Source organism: Camelus ferus, chromosome 34, assembly GCF_009834535.1.
Source record: "Camelus ferus isolate YT-003-E chromosome 34, BCGSAC_Cfer_1.0, whole genome shotgun sequence".
NCBI lineage: Eukaryota > Metazoa > Chordata > Mammalia > Artiodactyla > Camelidae > Camelus > Camelus ferus.
The window spans coordinates 4,240,922-4,262,653 of NC_045729.1; the positions used below are offsets into that span (position 1 = coordinate 4,240,922).

At 38.9% G+C, this 21,732-nt stretch overlaps 1 protein-coding gene and 1 non-coding gene across 8 annotated transcripts in view; one reads left to right on the top strand and one right to left on the bottom strand.

Annotated features, from left to right (window-relative positions):
- Positions 1-21,732, bottom strand: part of MED21 (mediator complex subunit 21) — a 77,309-nt gene that overhangs the window by 48,466 nt on the left and 7,111 nt on the right. For 5 of the 7 annotated variants that reach the window (XR_004317053.1, XR_004317057.1, XR_004317056.1 and 2 more), the window contains 2 exons: positions 21,539-21,582; positions 15,678-15,759 (listed from right to left, as the gene is read on the bottom strand). The gene's annotated coding sequence lies outside the window, so the exon portion shown is untranslated. The remainder of the gene's footprint in view (positions 1-15,677; positions 15,760-21,538; positions 21,583-21,732) is intronic. The other 2 variants (XR_001367357.2, XR_004317055.1) reach the window with 1 other exon arrangement.
- Positions 4,992-5,063, top strand: TRNAT-GGU. Its single transcript has one exon. It is a non-coding gene; the product is annotated as a tRNA-Thr (tRNA).

The following is a 21,732-nucleotide window of genomic DNA, read 5'->3' on the forward strand; positions in this document are numbered from 1 at the left end:
TCTGAACTCATGCTGTCTCTGGATAAAGTGACTGTGCTGATGTTACTAGAATTAACTACGAATTAACCAGAAAGATGATCATTCCTCTTCAATTTCCATGATGTCAGTCAGAGCTCTTCATTCCTTATTTCTCCCTTTGTGATTCTTCCCCCCAAAAAAGAGATGTTCGCATACTGGGCTACCAAAACAGTAAGTGACCATTAGAAAAATCTCCAAGAAATGTAAGATTTTGTCAGTGTCATTCCTTTAACATAACTAGTTTTCAGGACGTTGGTGTGTTTGAATTCTTACATTACCACTCTAACTTGTCCCTCTGTAGTTTTTTATAATTTATATGAGGAAAGCATGTTTTATAAAATCTACCTTCCTACGTCCTCATTATAATCCAACAACAATAGCATGTCTGTTTGTCCCTGTTTTCATCCTAATCTGGGGTCCTATGACATGTTAAAAACGTGTTCTCTGGGGGGAAATCTGTCATGTAAAATTGAGAAGCACTGCAAATGATATCTCTCTTTTGAAAATTTTCGAAGCCCAGTAGCATAGTAAAGGTTTGGGGAAATCTTGAAGTAAAGATATGGATTTAATTTTAACTCAGCTTTGACTATTCTTATTGGAGTATTTTTCTAGTTATTTGACTATTGGCCTTCGACTCTGCACTGTCTTAATTTTTGCATCTTGGAGGCTGGAAGCCTGAAAACGACATCTCCCAGACTCTCACCAGCTGGGTCTGGCACAGGAGGTCCTGGCAAGAGGTCAGAAAGCAGGAGGAGGAGAGGAGCCCTATTTTCCTCCCTGTGCTGTGGCTGGGGCAGCAGTGGTGGCAGAGGACAATTAGCCGCTCCAGCAGCAGCGGCGGCAAGTCGATCGGCAAGCACAGGACTGTAGCTTCCAGAAGCCTGAAGTCCCAGTGAGGACTGGGACCCCTGGCTTCCGGTGAAGTAGCAGCTGTGGCGGTCCCAAGCTCTAGAAGCCTCGGCAGCGCAGCGCTCCTGGGACCTGGGCGGCAAGCACCCCGTGCCCTTCCGGCAGCTTCCTGGAACTCCTGGTATCTGGGGAACATCCTTTCATCCCTTTACCCCTTCAGCCCTTAAACACTTCTGCAAACAGTTCTCTGCATTAGTGGCTAAAGGTTGGAAATACCTGAGCTGTTTCTATTGTTCTGACTACACACTGAAAAAATACTAACACCGTATTTTCCCCCCAGAAAACATAACATCTTTTATGACTGTTGTTTTGTGCATGGCATAGTTTAGGGAAGGCAAACAGCCCAAATTCTCTACTTTTATTCTGTTTCCTAGTTGTTGCTTTTTTCTATAAATAGTAATAAATACAATACTATTATTCCTTCTGTTTTATTACATATTTTTGACCAAAGTATTACTTAAATTCCATATCCCATTCACATTTCACCTAAGAATCCTTATTGATACCTATAAGATCAAATATCAGATTTATTTTGTTCACCATCATTCTGTGTACTGACCTAGAGACAGCTGTCAATTTATTTTTGAGATATATGCAGTAAAAAGTGCACACATCAAGTGTACAGCTTAATTTTTATATGTAATATAAATATATTTATATACTGTACATGTATCAAATAACAATATAGAACATTTCCAGCACCCCATAAAGCTTCCTCATGCCACTCTGTCAATATTCCATTAAAGATAGTGACTTCTCTGAACTGTACCACGGTTGTGCTTGTTTTGAACTTCACGTAATGGAATCCTGTTGTATGTATTCTTTCACGTCTGGCTTCTCTCAATATTTTGTATGTCAGATTCATTCATGTTGTTGAATGTAGTAGAAGCTTGTTCACTTTTATCGCTGTATTACTATTATTATTATTACATCACTCTATCACTCATTCGCAGGTTATTTATCCATTCAACTCATGATGGACATTTGAGTTTTTACCTGGTTGGGGCCATCACAAATAATGCACTATGGACATTCTTACACATGTCTTTTGATGGATATAAGCACTCTAGGTCTGTTAGGTACATACTCAAAAGTAGAATTGCTGGGTTCCAGGGTGTATTCATATGTTTGGCTTTAGCAAATATTGCCAAAGAGTTTTTCAAAGTGGTTGTACAAGTCTGAATCCCCATGAGCAATGTATGAGAGTTCCATTTGCTCCACATCCTCACCAAACCTTGATGCCGACATTCTGGTGCAGGTGTGGTGGGATTTCATCGCACCATACATTTGCTTTCTTGATACTTAAGCATGATGAGCGCCATTTGCACTTACTGGCTATACGGATACCTTCTCTGTGTGAGGTATAAATTCGTGCTCACTTAAAAATATTCAGTTGTCGGGTTTTTTTAAATCTTTAAGCTGTAGGAGCTTTTATATATTCTGGTAGGTCTTTTGCCAGATATATGTATTGAAAATATCTCCTCCCAGTCTATTGCTTACATTTCCATTCAATTGATTTTATCTTTTGATAAATAAAGTTCTCTTTTATGTGGGAAGTACTTTATTTTTAATTTTTTAATTTTTTAAATTGATGTATAGTTGGTTTACAATATGGTGTTAATTTCTGGCATACAGCATAGTGAGTACGTCTTATATATCTATAAATTCCTTTGCATATTCTTTTTCACTATAGGCTATTACAAGATATCGAATATAGTTCCCTGTGCTATACAGGAGGATATTGTTATTTATCTATTTCGTGTGTGTGTGATTTTCTTATTTTAATTAATTACTTAATTTTACATTTCTTTTTTATTGAAGTATAGTCAGTTTACAATGTTGAGTCAATTTCTTATGTACAGCATAATGTTTCAGTCATACATATACATACATACATTTGTTTTCCTATTCTTTTTCATTATAGGTTACTACAAGATATTGAACATAGTTCCCTGTGCTATACAGGAGAAACGTTTTATCGATTTTATATATGGTAGTTAGTACCTGCAAATCCCAAACTCCCAATTTATCCCTCCACCTAGAAGTTATTAATTTTAATGCAGTATAGTCTATCAATCTTCTCTATCACAAGCAGTGTATTTTCTGTCTTGTTTAAGATATTTTTGTCTGCACCAAGGTTATGGGGTGATTTTCATGTATTTTCTTGAGAAGCTTTATTTGTGATACATTCAGGTCATCTCAGATTAATTTTTTAGGGAGAGGTGAAGTTTAATTTTTGTCCACATGGATATCCAATGGATCTGGCATCACTTATTGAAATGACCATCCTTTCCCCTGCTGAGGTGCAGTGGCCTCTTGACTGTAAATCAGGTGACTACACATACCTAGGTCTGTTCTAGACTCAGAATTCTATTTGTCTTTTTTTTTTTTTTTTTTGAAGGGGGAGGTAATTAGGTTTATTTATTTACTTATTTATTTTTAGTGGAGGTACTGAAGATCGAACCCAGGACCACGTGCATGCTAAGCACACGCTCTACCACTGAGCTACACCCTCCCCCCATTCGTCTATTCCTGCACCAATATTAAAGTCTTAGTTATTGTATGTTTAATGTTATCCTTGACATATGATAGTGTAAAACCTCTAGTTTTTTTCCCCTCCACGACTGCCTTCTTTATTCGTGACCCTTTGTATTTCCATATATATATATTTTTAAAGAGAGTCTTTAGTCCAATTTAATGTAATTATTGAAATGCCTGGATACAAGTGTACTATTCTTGTTTTTTAATTTGTCCATCTGTTTTCATTCCTTTATTTCTCCTTTCTTGCCTTGTTTTGTATCACACTATTATAGGTCCATTTGTCTCCTCTATTAGCTTTTTAAACAGCTTCATTGAGATATAATTCACATACCATGCAATTCACCCATTTAAGGTATACAATCCCATGGCTGTTAGTATATTCAAAAAGATGTGCCCCTACCTACCGCAATCAACTTTACGACATTTTCATGACCTCAAAAAGAAACCCTGTACCCCTTAGCCATCACCATCCCATCTCCCACGTCCCCCAGTCCTAGGCAACCACTATTTTCTGTCTCTACAAACTCATCTGTTCTGGGCACTTCATATAAATGTTTGGGAAAATAGCCTCAAGGGGTATGAGTGTGGTATTGTCTGAGTGTGTGTGTTTGTATGTGTGTGTAAGAAACTAAGAAGGAAAAGAGGGAAGTTGTGAATAACATATTAAATAAGGAAAAATGACAAGAAATTAGAAGTGTGACTAGAGTAAGACTTTATATTTTCTTGAGCACGGACAAGCAGGTGTGCTGAAAGATCAGGTTAATAAATAGGGATATGGAATTCCATGTCCTTGGTGAAGTTTACTAAGAGAAACGGACATTTCACAGATGAACCAATCTCTTAAGTGGAAAAGTTTTGGTTCTCAAATATCTGCTGCAGAAAGACTACACACAGTGACTTTCAGCAGTGCAGTAAGAGCCAACAAGCCGAAGCCAGTTTTGCCCTTCAAAGGAAAGGTGTACTTCGGCCACTCCTTTTTTCTAGAAGGTAAATAAAGGTGATTAAAGCAACGGGTGATCCAAAGCCTGTATTTTCCTTATATGGACAGAAAAGACCTCATAGGGATTTTGAGTTTCATTATTCATAATGAGTCTTCCTTTTTATTCTTATAACACGCAAGCTTGTTCCCACTGCCTGAGCCCTGGCTCTATGCTGTTTCCCTTTAATGATCAAAGTCTCAGCTCAAATTGCCGCCCCCACAGATAGATTTTCCCGGACAACTGTATTGAGACTTCCCCTCCACCCCCCACCGTCTCTCCCCATCAGCCTGTATCCCATCACCCTGTTTTATTGTCTTCTTAGCATCTACTTACACCAGCTGAAATTACTGTTTTGATGTACTTGTTTATTTGTTGATTGTTTATCTCCTCCTTCCATAATGTGATCTCTTTAAGAGTAAAGACCTGGTCTGGCTTACTCATTGCTATATCCCAGGGCAGTGCCTGCACACAGTTGGGGTGCAGTAAACATTTGTATAATGAAGGAGTAAGTAAATGATCTCCCCTTGTACCCTCAAGGGGGTGGGGGGTATAACTCAGTGGTAGAACACATGCCTGGTATGCACAAGGTCCTGGGTTCAATTCCCAGTGCCTCCATTAAGGCAAAAAACCATTTTTTTAAAATCGGTTTTTCCCCTAGTACACTCAGTTAATTGTTCAGGCCACTGTGCTAGATCCCTACGAGGTTAAGATGGTCCCTGTTCTCTAGAATTTTGAGAAACCAGCACATCAAGTGTAAGCCAGTGTTGCTAAGTGTAAAGTCAGGGTCCATACACATTATGGAAGAAAGACAGATTTTAATGTCATGTGAAAGTAATAAAACACTATAGAGGCAACAAAAAATTGAATAAACCCAATCATTAGATAATGTATGCTTTGTTTCACAAAGGCTCCAATTTCAAGTTTATATACTTATCTGGTTTCTGCAAATCCTCTGAGTTTATTAAATGAGGTCTAAAACTATGTAAGAGATCAAGCTTTTATGATTCTGAGCCCTATACCTACAAGAGTTAGGATAAAGTACTGAGAAGTGCCCCGACTTTGGGATCAGAGGGCCTGTCCCAGGCTGGCTCTGGGTTGATGGACAATTAACCCCTGAACCTCAGTTTACCTTTAGGAATAGGGATATTTACCCCACAATAACCACAAGGATGTGTGAGGTTTAAGAAATAAAAGAAAATCAATTATAAATAATGTTTATGGGTCACTTCAGATCAGACTAAATACCTGACATTTACTATTCATCTCAACTCTGTAATCCTAGGAGGGGGGTCATTATAATTCTTATTTTATAGATACAGTATCTGACACCCAGCATGGTCATGTGGCTTAACCAAGATCATACAATTTGTAAGTGGTTTGGCCAGGGTTTAAACCCAGACTCTTATGCTCTAAACCATTCTGTTTTATGTCTTCTAAACAGTAAAGAGTTGTTCAAAGGTGGTGTGTCAATAACCTTTCAACCAAGAAGTTCTTGCAGCCATAATCAGGGCACTGCCCAGTGAGAGTCTGTCTTGCCTAAGCTCAACTTATATCTACTAAGCCTGAAGCCAGTGCTTCTGGTATTCTTAATAGCATCGAATTTTCAGCAAAATCATGGGAGTAAAATTCAACCCTGAGTCACCATGGAAGTCCTGATTCTGCATGGGCAACTAATCCATTGTTTTGATTTAGCCAAATCAAAAAAAAAAAAAAAAAAAAAGGCTGACATTGAACTTGCATCTCAAATCTGAAAAAGCCTCTCTGAATTCCTACGTATCAACCATTGTTAGAAAGAATAAGTACAAATGAAGGGAATTAAGTTTAATCCCCCTAATAAATAAAAAGAGCCTCAGCCGGGGTTAGAGAGAAATCTCTTCCAGCAGCGCTGTTAGGTAGGGCAGGGATTTACTGTGCTGTTTTGCGTTATTTGCTGAAGCATTTAGAATAAGCCACTGTCTGAGAGAGCAGGCTACGTCAGAAAGGAGCTTAACTCTTCTAAAATTAAAGTGCACGTTCAATCTCTTATTGGATTTCTTTCTTTGAAAAGCACTTGTTTTCAATAAGTAATTTCTTCCCTGTAGGTTGAGAATAGTAACTTCAAGTTCATAGATAGGACCCTGGTGTCTAGGGATTTTTCTTAAATTTTTAGCTTGGGCAGAAGGAAATTGTAATTGAAGAAGGATCATCCAATCTGAGCCGATCCCAGGTCTGAAAAATAAGTAAGATCCGTGTAAATAGTCTGGATAACTGACAAGGAAGTGCCCCCCTCTCACTCTCAGCAGGGTTATGTGACTTACGAGCGTTCATCACGTCAGGGTTCTTCTCACGGGAACAAAACCACTAAGACAAAATACCAGGCTGTGACAGACTTCAACCAAAGGGGAAAGAGTGAAAACACGTACCCACCAACTGTTACATCTGTCCCAACACTGTTTGATGTCAGCATCTTCTCCTTTTACCTAGACCCTTAAGCAATCTTGCCTAGACTGTACTGTCTTATCTTTATTTTGAGGTAACAGTTCTCAAAGTTTTTAGTCTCAAGACCTCTTTATAGTCTTAAAAATTATCAAGGACTTCAAAGAACTTTCGGTTGGATTATATCAAATAAAACAAGAAATTCTCAACATTCAGGCAGACCTCAGAGATTTTGTGGGTTCTGTTCCACCACAATAAAAGGAATCTCCCAATAAAGCAACTCACATGGATTTTTTGTTTCCTACTGCATATAAAAGTTATATTTACACTATACTGCAGTAGCATTTTGTCTAAAAGATGTACACACCTTAGTTTAAAATTCCTTTATTGCTAAAAAAAAAAAAAAAGCTAACCATCATCTGAGCCTTCAATGAGTCATAATCTTTTTGCTGGTGGAGGCTCTTGCCTCAGTGTTAACGGCTGCAGACTGATCAGGGTGGTAGTTGCTGAAGGGTGGGGCAGCCGTGGCAATTTCTTAAAATAAGACAACAATGAAGTTTCTTTTCACAAACATTTCTCTGTAGCATGCAATGCTGTTTGATAGCATTTTATTCGCGGTAGAACTTCTTTCAAAATTGGAGTCCGTCCTCTCCTACCCTGCTGCTGCTTTATCAGCTAAGTTTATGTAATATTCTAAATCCTTTGTGGTCAGTTGCATAATCTTCCACAGGAATAGGTTTCATCTCAAGTAACCACCTTCTTTGCTCATCTGTAAGAAGCAACTCCTCATCCATCCAAAGTTTATCATGAGATTGCAGCCATTAGCCCCATCTGTAGGCTCCACTTCTAATTTCGAGTTCTCTTGCTGTTTCCACCCCATCTGCAGTTACTTCCTCCACTGAAGTCTTGAACTCCTCAAAGTCATCCAGGAGGTTGAGTTCAACTTCTTCCAACCTCCTGTGAATGTTGATATTTTGAGTTCTTCCCATGAATCACAAGTGTTCTTGATGGCATTTAGAATTGTGGATCCTTCCCAGAAGACTTCGGTTTACTTTGCCCAGATAGCAGCTATTGCCTTACAAAATCTGTTTCTTAAATAATAAGACTTGAAAGGCAAAATTACCCCTTGGTCCATGGGCTGCAGAATGGATGTTGCATTAGCAGGCATGAAAACAACATGAATCTCATTGAACATCTCCATCAGAGCTCTTGGGTGACCATGTGCACTGTCAAAGGGCAGTAATATTTTAAAGGGAACCTTTCTCTTTCCTGAGCGGTAGATCTCAACACTGGGCCTAAAATACTCAGTAAACTATGTTGTAAACAGATGTGCTGTCATCCAGGCTTTGCTGTTCCATTTAGAGGCCATAAGCAGGGGTAGGTGGTATAGCTCAGTGGTAGAGCACGTGCTTAGCATGCACGAGGTCCTGGGTTCAAGCCCCAGTGCTTCCACTAACAAATAAATTAAGAAATAAACCTGATTACCCACCCCACCCCCCAAAAACAACCCTCCTCCCAAAAAAGGAAAACAAAAATAGAAGGCATAGGCAGAATAGATTTAGCGTAATTCTCAAGGGCCCAAGGATTTTCAGAATGGTAAATGAGCATTGGCTTCAACATAAAATTGACAGCTACATTAGCCCCTAAGAGAGTGAGCCTGTTCTTTGAAACTTTGAAGCCAGGCACTGACTTCAAAATGCCTTTTACATTAGAGGAGTTCCTTTCAAACTGCAGATACATATTCTCACTTACTGTTAAATGCTCTCTTTCACTTGAAATGACAGAGTAAATGTGGTTTTTTTGTGTGTGTTTGTTTTATTTTGTTTCTCATTTTTATTTCATTACAACCACTTTGAAAACAGTTCTGCAGATTGTTAAAAAATGTTAAATATACACCAATCATATTATCCAGCCATTCTGCTCGTAGGCATTTACCCAAGAGAAATGAAAGCATATGTCCATAGAAGCACTTATATCTAAATGTTTATAAGCAAATTTATTTGTGTTGGACAAAAACTGGAAATGATCTAAATGTCCATCAACAGGTGAACTGATAAACTGTGGTATATCCAGACACTGGAATAAGACTCAGCAGTAAAATGGAATGAGTTATTTATACATACTGCAGTATGGATGACTCTAAAAATAATTATGCTGAGTGAAAGAAACCATACAAAGTACATACTGTATGATTCCATTTATATAAAAGTCTAGAAAATACAAACTAATCTACAGTGACAGAAAGCAGGTTAGTGGTTGCATAGGGTCAGGAAGCAGGAGCAGGGAGGGGATAGCGAAAGGAATTTCAAAGAGACGTGAGGAAAACTTTGTGGAGTTACACACCTACTGGAGTGGCTAAAGTTAAAAGACCGTTCTAAGTGTTGATGAAGGTGTGGGACAATCAGAACTCTCATCCACTGCCGATGAAAAAGTAAAATGGTTAATTTTGGAAGAGTTTGGCAGCTTCTTAAAAAGTTAAATATATACTTAATAAACACCCAGCCATTCCACTCCTACATATTTATTCAAGAAAAATTATAACATGTTCACACAATGACTTATATCCAGTAGCAGCTGTATTCACAATAACCCAAACCTAGAAACAGCCCAACTATACATCAACAGGTAAAAAAGTAAACTTTTTGGTACATCCATTAAACGGAATACTACTCAGCAATAAAAAAGGAATGAGTAACTGAAAAACTCAACATATGTAAATCTCAAAATCATTATACTTAAAGATGCCAGACCAAAAAATAATACCCACTGTATGATTCCATTTATGCAAAAGTCTAGAAAATACAAACAGATCTATAGTGACAAAAAGCAGATCAGAATTTCCCTGGGGATGAGAGTGAAAGGAGGGATAAATTAAAAAGGGGTAGGAGGAACCATTAGGAGTTGTTAGAAACGTTTGTTACCTTGGCTTTGATAATGGTTTCATGAGTGTATGTCAAACTTATCCAGTTGTACACTGCTCCCCCCCCCCCACATGCAGCATATTGTCATCCATTGCACCCAGAGAAATCTGTAGCAACAAAGAACTGGAATATGAGAGTGGGTGTCAGGTGCTACAATCAATGCATGGAGGAGGTGGAGGGTAATAAGAGGCTAAAGGTGTTTTATCAGCAATTTTAGGCAAAGCATGGGAGCTGGAAAACGTCCTTGACAGCAGACACTCAGCTCTTGTAGGTAGCTTGAAGGCAGAAAAAGCTGAGGACCATATTCAGCCTTTAATTATAAGAGAAGTGAAGCGCCAGAAACATTTGATTCTCAACCCAGGCAAGTCAGCTTCACCACCATCAGCGCATTGATTGGGAAGGATTGTGACCCTCAGGCATAGAATGGGGGCTTCTTGGTTAAAGCATGCAAAAATCTTGAATCCCCAGATTCCTCTGGGCCTGAACAAGTGGCCCACTCCTCCCTACTCAAGGCTAGCTCTACTTACCTCCTTGAACATGATGTGGAACCCTCTGCTTTGCAAGACAAATGCCATCCCCACACACCTCTGCCCAGGATACACCCTCACCTCTTATCCTGGCTACCAGATAGTAAACTAGGTTCACTCACGATCTAACCCAACTGAGGAGGTGCTGGGCCTGCAAAGAAGGACAAGGAGCTGCAGGACCTAGCTAACGTGGACTGGAGGAGCTGGGGAAATACGTACAAGACTGGGACATGACATGAGTACAGAATCGAGACAAAAAATAAAGTCATAGAAGGGAGAGTTTATCCATATTCGGTCATTCGCTTGTCAGATAACATTTAAAATCTTGTGTTTAACAACTGGCTAATAAAATTCCTTAAACGTCACAATTGGCTCCTGTAAGAGCTGAAAAGAGCCAGCCAGCCCTAGCACACCGCTGCCTACGGCAGATGGTGGGAGATGCTGGCACCCAGCTGGGATACCTGATAGCAGCAGAAACGACAGGATCCCCCCAAAACAGGGGCCAGGTGGCAATGCTCATCAGAAGCAAGGTGGGAGCAACTATGGTCATGAGCAGCAGTGGGGACCCTGACTCTCGGGGAACTATGGCGATGAAGAGAAAATGAGTCCTTAAGGGCAGGAGAGGGAATCAACAGAATCAGACGAAACCAAGGGTGAATGATTAAACTCCAGAGGGGAGCTGCCCCAGTAAAAAGTCATGATCTCTTCCCTATTTCCAATCCTGAGTCCCCTTTCAGATTCAGAACCCACCGATCTCATGAGGCTCCCCGACAACACTGGAGCAAGTGTCTATGACAATAATTCTCCTGACCTACCCCACAGGGGCCCACGGCTATTTGTTCAGGTAGCCGTGTACACGGGAAAGAGAAATACCATGGCGTTTTGAGGAGTGTTGGCTGTAGGGTCTGATTTGACATTAATACCTGAGAATCCAAAGCATTATCATGGCTCTCTTGTTGGGAAATAATAAATGGTGTCCTGGCAAATATCCCACACACGTAATAGGTTCACTGGTTCCACAATTTATCCAGTGACCCTCTCCCCAGCTGCTAAACCCTGCAGTTAGCATCATCGCCACAAGAGCGCTATGCAAGTGGAAGAAGCCAAGTGGAAGCTCTGAAACTGTCCCTCCCACCCTGCCTTGGTCAAAATAGTAAATAAAAAACAACAGTGCACTGGCAATATTGTAAACAAAAACCAAATATCATAAATATTTGTAAGTACTGTAAACATGAGAACAATTTTATAAAAAATTATTATAAATATTGTAAATTAAAAAAAAAATTCTGCCTAGAACTATGGCAGAGATTAAAGTCACCCTTAAAGGCCAGAAGGACGCAGGCACTGTGGTCACCATCACATCCCTACTCAATCCACTAGCGTAGCTCCTATAAAATCATGTCCCAGAGTGGGTGCTGGACTCCTGCACATGTATACTCATTTACCCTCCATAACAACCCCATGCGGTCACTGGCAATATTGCCCCTATTTTTCAGCTGTGCTGAGACAGAAGTAACCTGCCAAGGTCATACAACCAGTAAGTGGCAGTGCTTAAGCAGGGAGGCACAGGAGCGTATGCTATTCATCACTTTTTACACTGCCCCTTCACATAGGGCTGCTCTTCAGCCAGGGAGCAGCAGATTTCTGACGTGGAGCTGCGTAACACACTCACATGCATAAACTTGGACATATAAGATCACCTGCCATCCAGAGGAAGTGCTCACATAACTCGCTTTGTGAGCGCTTAACAACCCTTCTATGAAGAGCCATGAAGTTGTGTCCCTGTCCTTTTGTTTTCAGATGAAAAGTAGAGGTTTGGCCATCAGATTCAAGTTACTGGCTGCAGATCACCAGGTCAAATCAGAATCGTAACACGCACTTTGAGTGGATTCCAGGGGACTCCTCTACCTTGTGACGACCACTACCAAGCTAGTTAGTCCCCAGGGACCGCTCAAGGTCACAAAACATCTTGCCTGACCACTTCCTGAATAGAACCAAAGTTCAGGGTCAAACTGCCCTCTTGTGGTGACAGATTGCTATGTGTTTGGTCTCAGAAGCTCCAATTCGCAGCATCAGTGGCCGAATGGGGCTTTCCCACCATCTGAGGCCTTTCTCAGGCAACCAGAAGAAAGGCAAATTTGCAACCCTCAATAGGCAGGGGCAAGCAGTTCTGCCGAATTCAAACAGGAGTGAAACAATGTATTACGCAGCTTAGAAATGTGCTGCCTTAGACCTTATTATTGACCATGACCCCTAAATATAGTTCACATTAAATACTGAGTTTTATTAAATACATGTCCCCCAGTTGAAGAGACAGAACATCATCACATGACCTTAAAAGGCCCTCTTCACTCCTGACAACTGCTTCTTTCCACCAGAGAGGTAATCACTGCCCTGAATTTTGTCTTTGGAATCTCCTTGCTTTTAAGTCATATAAACAGACATTTATGAGTTTGTCCTGAACATATGCAACCCTGGCCAAGAATCCATGGAAGCCAATGGACCATATATCCAAATGAATGAAATTCATAAATCAAGCTAGCCAATTATTAATTTAAAAAATGTTTGTCCTCCTGCCTGGGAAAGTGAACCTTTCTAAAAACCCAGAAAATTGGATTCAAATTTCTCAGATGACCGACGAAGTTGAGCATTTTTACACATTTACTGGCCATTCCTCTGCTGTGAAATGACTATTTTGTGATTTTTCCAATGGGTTCTTTGTCTTTTTCTTATTGGTTTATTTTCACATATTCTAGATACTAACCGTTTGTTCAGTTACAAGTGTTGCACATACCCGCTCCCAGGTTGAGCACGCACTTTCATACTTTTTGGAGAACTTTCATGAACAGAAGCTCTAAATTTTAATGTAGTTAAATTTATTAACTTTTCTAAATTAGTAAATATATGTTAAAAGTTTGAAGCAGTGCCTGATGCATATTATTGTAATTTTTATATTATTTTCCTTTATAGCTATAGCTTTTTATATCTACTTTAAAAAAGCCTTTCTTATTCTGAAGTTATACAGATATTTTCCCAAGAATGTCTCCTAAAAGAATCAGATATTTGCCCTTCACCTGGCATGGTTTTTTCCTTCTTTTTGTTAATAAAAGCTTTACTGAGATACAAATAGCATTCCATAAAGGTTGCCCTTTTAGGGGGGTGAGTATAGCTCAGTGGTAGAGCACGTGCTTAGCATGAGTGAGGTCCTGGGTTCAATCCCCAGTACCTCCATTTTTAAAAAGTCACCCTATTAAATTATATAATTCAGTGTTTTTCAGTATATGCACAGAGTTGTACAACAATTACCACTAATTCCAGAACATTTTCATCACTCGAAGAAGAAACCCCGTAAGCACTGGCTTTAATAAACAGCATACAGATAACCAGTATTCCAGCACCATTTCTATTCTTTCCCCAATGATTTGCAACATCATCTCTGTCACAAATCAAGTTTTAGTGTTTGTGTTGAGTTCTGTTAGATCTTCATTCTCTTCCATTAGTCTACTTGACTATCCCTGCACTGATTAATATGTGCTGTTCGAATTCCCATCAAAGCAAGCTGTCATTGTCTTTTCTCATGAGAATCTCGGTATCTACTGACACTTTGTACTTCCATACACATCTTAGAAATAACTTAGCAATTTCCACAGAAATTCGTTAGAAACTTCACTAAAGCTGTGTTAAACCTTGAGGAAAATTCATATTCACAATACTGACTCTTCTGTCCCATAAAGATATTTCTCTCCACTTATTCCAGTTTTTTAAAATATTCTAAAATTTCGCAATTTTTCAATTTTCACTGTTTCTCCCAAAATGTATCACATTTTTATTGTAACCTTAAAAGTTCATTTTTAAAATGCTATTGAAAATGTTCTTTTCAAAGTATCTTTTCCTACCATTTGTTGGCATAGTGCATGCACATTGTTTTTATGTCCAATGACCCTTCCAAAATTTATCGATAGAATCTTCTTGATTTTCTCCCCAGGTAATTATTTCATCTTTAAATAGTAAGATTTTGTTTCCTTTGTGTAATTTTTATTTCTTTTTGATGCTTAAATGAATTGGCACGCCACTGGCAAAAAATACATTTGGCTATAGCAGGCATCTTTGTCTTGTTCCCAAACTTAGAGGGAGTACATTTGACCTTTCAATAAGCTTGCTGTACTTTGTAAGTTACTCTTCACATTATAAAACTTTTGTTTCTCTTTGCCAAGAGTTTCTCCATAAATGATGTTGAATTTTATCAAATGCTTTTCCTGCATCAAGTTAGATGATCATGATTTTTATTTTAATCTATTAATGTGACAAATTACATCTTCTAATCAAATCAAAGATTCCATCAATTCTAAAACATACTATTATTTTATCCTCCAATAAGGAAAGAAAAAATAGCTTCCCACTGAGTAATTTCCCTTTAAGATACAGTTAAGAAAAAATATAGGCATCTAAGAACTGATAAAATACAAACTAATTTATAAAGATAAAACTGCCATGCATTCCTGGGATTAAACACAAGTTTATTGTGATGTATTCACTTTTTCATTACCCTCTGGCTTTAATTTGCTATTATTTTTGCATGTTCATGAGTGATATGGGCTGTAATTTTTATTTTTGTACCGTCCCTGTCAGATTTGAGGAATGAGATTTATCTATTTTGTATAATACTGGAATTTTTTCCTCTGAATTGTTTAGTAAAACTCTCTAGGCTTGGTGCTTTATTGGTGGGTTACAGTTTTGACTACTGATTGAATTTCTTTATGAAGGTTAAAGGACCATGATTTGTAGATCTTCCTGAACCTATTGGCTGAAGTTTTTTTTTCTAGGAATATATCCTTTTCACCAAAATTCTCAAATGTATTGGCGTGAAGTTATTCAAATTTTCTCAATATTTTAAGATCAATGTACATGACTTTTAAATTCTGCACATCGCTTATTTACGCCAGCTCTCTTTTCCCCTTCATTAAACTTGCCTAAATTATCCATTTTGTTACTCTTCTTGAATTTAAATTTTGGACTTTCCTCATTCTATCATGGTATGGTTGCCTCCTTAACTTCTTCTGTTACCTTTATTATTCCCTTCTTCTTTATTTCCGTTTGAAGCTTAGTGAATTAATTTTCAACTTCTCTTTTTCTAATATAAGCAAGGAAGGTAACAGTGCATCTAAGTGCTGTCGTAGCAGAATGCCTGAAGTTTCCATATGTAGTTCGTTTGCATTCAGTTCTGCATTATGTCCCAATCTCCATTATCATCTCCTTTTTGATCCCCAAGTTGTCTCTAAGTGTTAGGTTGTTAACATTTGCTCTTATTAATTTTATCCTAAATGTGTACACAAGATGTTCTGAATCAGAGATAGATTTCTTCTTACCTCAAGGTCAGTAAGTATCTCTGCCCTCTTTGCCCCAGACTTAGCTGTGTGGCTATGCGATGAGATTCCTGGGGTTTTTTGCCTACAAAAGAGTGGTGATCAGTAAAAACAAATCCACACTTAGGTACAGGACTTTATTTGCCTTTATTGCGATAGGGAGAGAGGAGCTACTGCAACAGGGGCAGGGATACGACAGTAATTGGGAGACAGCTCTGACCGTAAGACCTGTGAACACTTCAGAAACAGGTGGAAAATGACTTTCAGTAGGAAAGGATAAACAGGGCTAGAAAGATGTGGGTGTGAGGGAGGGAGGTGGGCAGACGACAGAATGGGATAGTTGATCAGGGATGTCTTTTGTTGTGGCCAATTTTCAGGAGGTGTCATTGTGGAGACTGTTCCACACCCCAGTGGTGACCAGGCTGAGGGTGGATTAAAGTTTAGGGGCCTGGGGGGGAGAAGCCTAATGTTTCATCAAGTCAAGGTACAGGGCATTTTCTCCAGGTTGGTCTTTGAGGACAAACAGTTCAAATAATTAGTTACGAAATAAAGAATGAGAATTTGAAGGGTGTGGTTCCTCCATAGAAGCCCCACTGTTAACTCGGGCAGAAGGAGGGAGGGGCAGGACCCCTGGGTAGCAGCCTCTCTCTACCCCCTGCCTCGCAGCAGGTGCAGCTCCTTCTGGGAGTGCACAAGCGCTGGCGGGTTGCCTCAAGAAGAAGCGGGGCTAAAATATGAGCTGTGTCCCAGACAGCTTTGGCAGATTTACACCACTAGTGCCTTTGGAAGCCCAGCGCTTGCAAGATATCCAAGGAGTAACTGGTGTGTGGCTGGGGCAGGTCTGGATTAGCAGAGGGCATGCAAAGGCAGCGGCAAAGCGGGGGTCTGGGCTGATCCGGGAGTGTGACTTCACGCACCTACAGTGGGTCCTGGTGCCGGACTTTGACGCATCTTCTCAAGGTGGCTTAGTGAGCACAGCGCATGGAGGACACCAGGACAGACTGCTTGCATTCCCACGGCCGAGGTGGGGCCGAGGGTAGCACCAACAACAGTGTACTTTGTGAGCCCACACGACAGGTGACACCACAGAGTGCACTTCCTGGTGGAAAACTGCAGAGGAACACCCAGCGGCTCCTCTGCCCGTGGAAGCGCTCCAGTCCCGCCCACCTCACACCAAGGCTCAGAAATGGATCTGGGGGCTACTACTCCAAAACTGGGGAGCAGACTCAGCCCCTGACAGGGCTGTGACAACCACAGAGCAAAGAGGAGGCTCCACTCCACATCCAGTGTTGGTTCTGGTGACCACAACCCTATCACAACCCCCCTCAAAGGGATAACAGCCATCACACATGGAAGAAAGACATGGCAGGCATCCATACTAAAAGAAGCTCTCACAGCAAAAATATTAGATGTACACAGGGATGCTCTCACATAAAATCAGCCCTTCAAGACCATGGCAGATAGCTGTTACTCCTAAATACAGAGTCAAAGAAATATAAGTAAATTGAAGAAGTAGAGAAACCACTCTCAATTAAAAGAACAAAAGAAACCCCCTGAAAGAACAATGAAGCAGACCTGTTCAGTCTACCAGAACCTGAGTTCAAAAAGGAGATAATAAAAATACTAAAGGAATTAAAAATGGCTATTGATAGAAATGCAGATTACTGTAACAAGGAACTAGAAACTATAAAGAGGAACCAAGTAAAATTAGAACACTCATTTGCCAAGACAAAAACTGAGATAAAGACAATAAATAGCAAACTAAACAAAGTAGAACAATGAATAAATTATTTTGAAGATAGAATAAAGGAAGCCACCCAATCAGAACACGCAAAGACAAATGAAAAAAATGAAAACAATATAAAAGAACTACAGGATAACATAAAGCATGTCAACCTATGCATAATAGGTGTCCCAGAAGGGGAAGAATGAGAAAAGGGGGTGAAAAGTGTACCTGAAGTAAATATTGCTGGAAACTTCTCAAACCTAAAGAAGGTAACAGATACCCATGTACAGGGAGCACAGAGAGTCCCAAACAAGAAGAACCCAAACAGACCTACAGCAAGACATATAATTAAGATGGACAAAGTTAAAGATAAAAAAGATTCTAAAGGCAGCAAGAGAAAAACCAAGTTAGTTACTAGGAATCCCCGTAAGGCAATACAAGATGAGGATACTACCTCGTTAACACATGCACCCAATCTAGGAGTACCTAAATACATAAAACAAATACACAAGTAAAGGAAGAAACTTGATGGGAACACAATAATAGCAGGAGACTTTTAACATCTCACTAACATCAATGGACAGATCTTCCAGACAGAAAATCAACAAAGCAACAGAGATCCTAAATGACACAATAGAACAGTTAGACTTAGTTGGATATTTTTAGGACATTACATCCAAAAGAAACCAGAATATACAAACTTTTCAAGTGCACATGGAACATTCTCTAGGATAGATCACATAAGTACACAAAACAAGCCTCAACAAATTTAAGAGGACAGAAATTATTTCAAGCATCTTTTCCGACCACAACAGTATGAAACTAGAAATCAACCACCGAAAAAAGAAATGAGGAAAAAAAAAAAAAAAGACTGCATGGAGACTAAACAACATGCTACTAAAAATCAATGACTCAACGATAAAATCAAAGACAAAATTTGAAAATACCTTGAGATAAATGACACTGAAAACACAACCACACAAAATGTATGGGATGCAACAAAAGCAGTCCTAAGAGGACGTTCACAGCAATACAGGCCTTCCTCAAAAATGAACAATCTCAAATACATAAACTAATCTACCACCTAAAAGAATTAGAAAAAGAAGAATAAGCAAAACCTAAAGTCAGCAGAAAGAAAGAAATAACAGATCAGACAGAAAATAAAATAGAGATTTAAAATAAATAGAAAAAATCAATAAACCCAAGAGTTGTTTTTTTGAAAAAGTACACAGAATTGACAAACTTCTGGCCAGGCTCACCAAGAAAAGAGAAAGAGAGCACAAATAAGAAAGGAAAATGGAGAAATTACAACTAATACCACAGAAATAGAAAACATCATAAGCAAATACTATGAACAACTATATGGAAACAAGCTGGACAACCTAGAAGAAATGGACAAGTTTTTAGAAACATACAGTCTACCAAAACTGAATCACGAAGAAACAGATCATCTGAACAGACCGATTACTAGAAGTGAAATAGAATCAGCAATAAAAAACCTCCCTGCAAACAAAAGTCCAGGACCAGACAGATGGCTTCACTGGGGAATTGTACCAAACATACAAAGAACTCATACTGATCCTTCTCAAACTCTTCCAGAAGACTGAAGAGGAGGGAATCCTTTCAAACTCATTCTGCGAGGCCACTGTCACCCTAATACCAAAACCAGACAAAGACACTACCAAAAAAGAAAATTACAGGCCAATACCTTTGATGAATACAGATGCAAAAATTCTCAACGAAATATTAGCAAACTGAATCCAGCAACACATAATAAAAGATCATACACCACGATTAAACTGGATTCATCCCAGCATCACAAGGAAGGTTCAAACATACGCAGATCATTGTGATACACCATATCGACAAAAGACAAAAACCACACAATCATCTCAATAGGTGCAGAAAAAGCATTTGATAAAATTCAACATCCATTCATGATAAAAACTCTTACCAAAGTGGGTACAGAGGGAATGCATCTTAACATAATAAAAGCCATTTATGACAAACCTACAGCCCACACAATGCTCAATGGTAAAAAGCTGAAAGCTTTCCTGCTAAAATCTGGAACACGACAATGATGCCCACCCTTACCACTTACATTCAGCAAAGTATTGGAGGTCCTAGCCGCAGGACTCAGGTAAGAAAAAGAAACAAAAGGGATTCAAACTGGAAAGGAAGAGGTAAAATTGTCAATACATGCAGATGACACAATAGTAAAAATAGAAAACCCTGAAAGCTCCACACAAAAACTACTAGGACCTATAAAGAAAGCCATCAAAGTAGCAGGATACAGGATTAACTTACAGAAGGGAATCTCTTTTATTTCTTTATACTGTCAATGAAACATCAGAAAAGGAAAGTTTAAAAAAAAACTGCCTTTTAAAACTGCATCAAAAAAGCCAAAACACCCAAAAAACTTAGGAATAAACTGAACCAAGGAGGTGAAACACTTATACACAGAGAACTATAAAACACTGATTAGGGAAATCAAAGATGATTCAGAGACTGGAAAGATATCCCATGCTCTTGGATTAGAAGAATTAATATTGTTAAAATGGCCATACTATCCAAAGCAATCTACAGATTTAATGTGGTCCCTATCAAATTACCCATGACATTTTTCAAGAACTAAAATAAATATTACTAAAATTTACATGGAACCACAAAAGACTCAGAACTGCCAAAGCAATATTTAGGTAAAAGAACAAAACTGGAGACGTAATCCTCCCAGACTTCACACAATAGTACAAAGTTACAGTAATCAAAATAGTGTGGTATTGGCACAAAACCAGACATATGAATCAATGGGAACAGAATAATGCCCAGAAATACATCCACATACCTATGGTCACTTAATTTTTGACACAGGAGGCAAGAATATACAATCAAGAAAAGACAGTCACTTCAGAAGTGGTGTTAACAAAGCTGCAAAGCTGCATGTAAATCAATGCAGTTAGAAGACTCCCTCACACCATACACAAAAATAAACTCAAAATGGCTTAAAGATTTATAAACATAAGACAGGATACCGTAAATCTCCTAGAAGAGAACATAGGCAAAACATTTTCTGACATAAATTATGGCAATGTTTTCCTAGCTCAGTCTTCCAAGGCAAAAGAAATAAAAGCAAAAATAAGCAAATGGAATCTAATCAAACTTATAAGCTTCTGCACAGCAATGGAAGCCATAAATGAAACAAAAAGACAGCCCAAGGAACGGGAGAAAATATTTGCAAATGATGTGACTGATGAGGGCTTAATTTCTAGAATATACAAACAGCTCATACAACTCAGTAACAAAAAAACAAACAGCTCAATCCAAAAATGGGCAGAAGACCTGAACAGACATTTCTCCAAAGATAGGCATGTGAGAATATGCTCAATATCACTAATTATCAGAGAAATACAAATCAAAACTACAGTGAGGTATCACCTCACACTGGTCAGAATGGTCTTCATTAAAAAGCCCACAGTAGCACTATTTGCAATAAGCAAAACAAAGAAGCAACCTAAATGTCCATCAACCAATGACTAGATAAAGATATGTTATGTGTGTGTATGTATGCATGCATATATATGTGTATACACACACACACACACATATATATATAATGGAATACTATTCAGCCATAAAAAAGAATGAAATAATGCCATTTGCAGCAACATGACATGGACAGAATTAGAGATTATCATACCAAGTAAAGTAAGTCAGACAGAGAAAGACAAGTATCATATCATTCATATATGTAACTTGAAAAAGTAGAATAATACAAACGATTTTATTTACAAAACAGAAAGAGGCTCACAGACAGAAAAAACAAACTTATGGTTACCAAAGGGGAAGGAGGTGGCAGGGGGGATAAATTAGGAGTTTGGGATTAGGAGATACAAACTACCATATATAAATAGATAAACAAGGTCCTAATGTATAGCACCAGGAACTACATTCAATATCTTGTAATAACCTATAATGAAAAAGAATATGAAAAGCAATATATATAACTGAATCACGATTCTGTACCCCAGAAACTAACACATTATAAGTTAACTAAACCTCAATTAAAAAAAGAAAAAAAAAGAATGGGAATTTGGAGGCTCTGTCACAGGTAATCAAGGGAGTCATCTACAGATCTTACCTTGGTCATACTGAGGAAGGTGGTTCTTTGCAGTAAGCCATTTCCTGGAATACAACAAAGTAGAGGGATGTCTTAACTTCACTGTTTTCCAGGAGCACAAGTGAGCACGGGGTTCAAGTACACTGTCAGTGGCTAGGTCTTCATCAGCAAGGGACAGGGAGATGGGCTGGGGACTGCTTCACATGCCACACTAC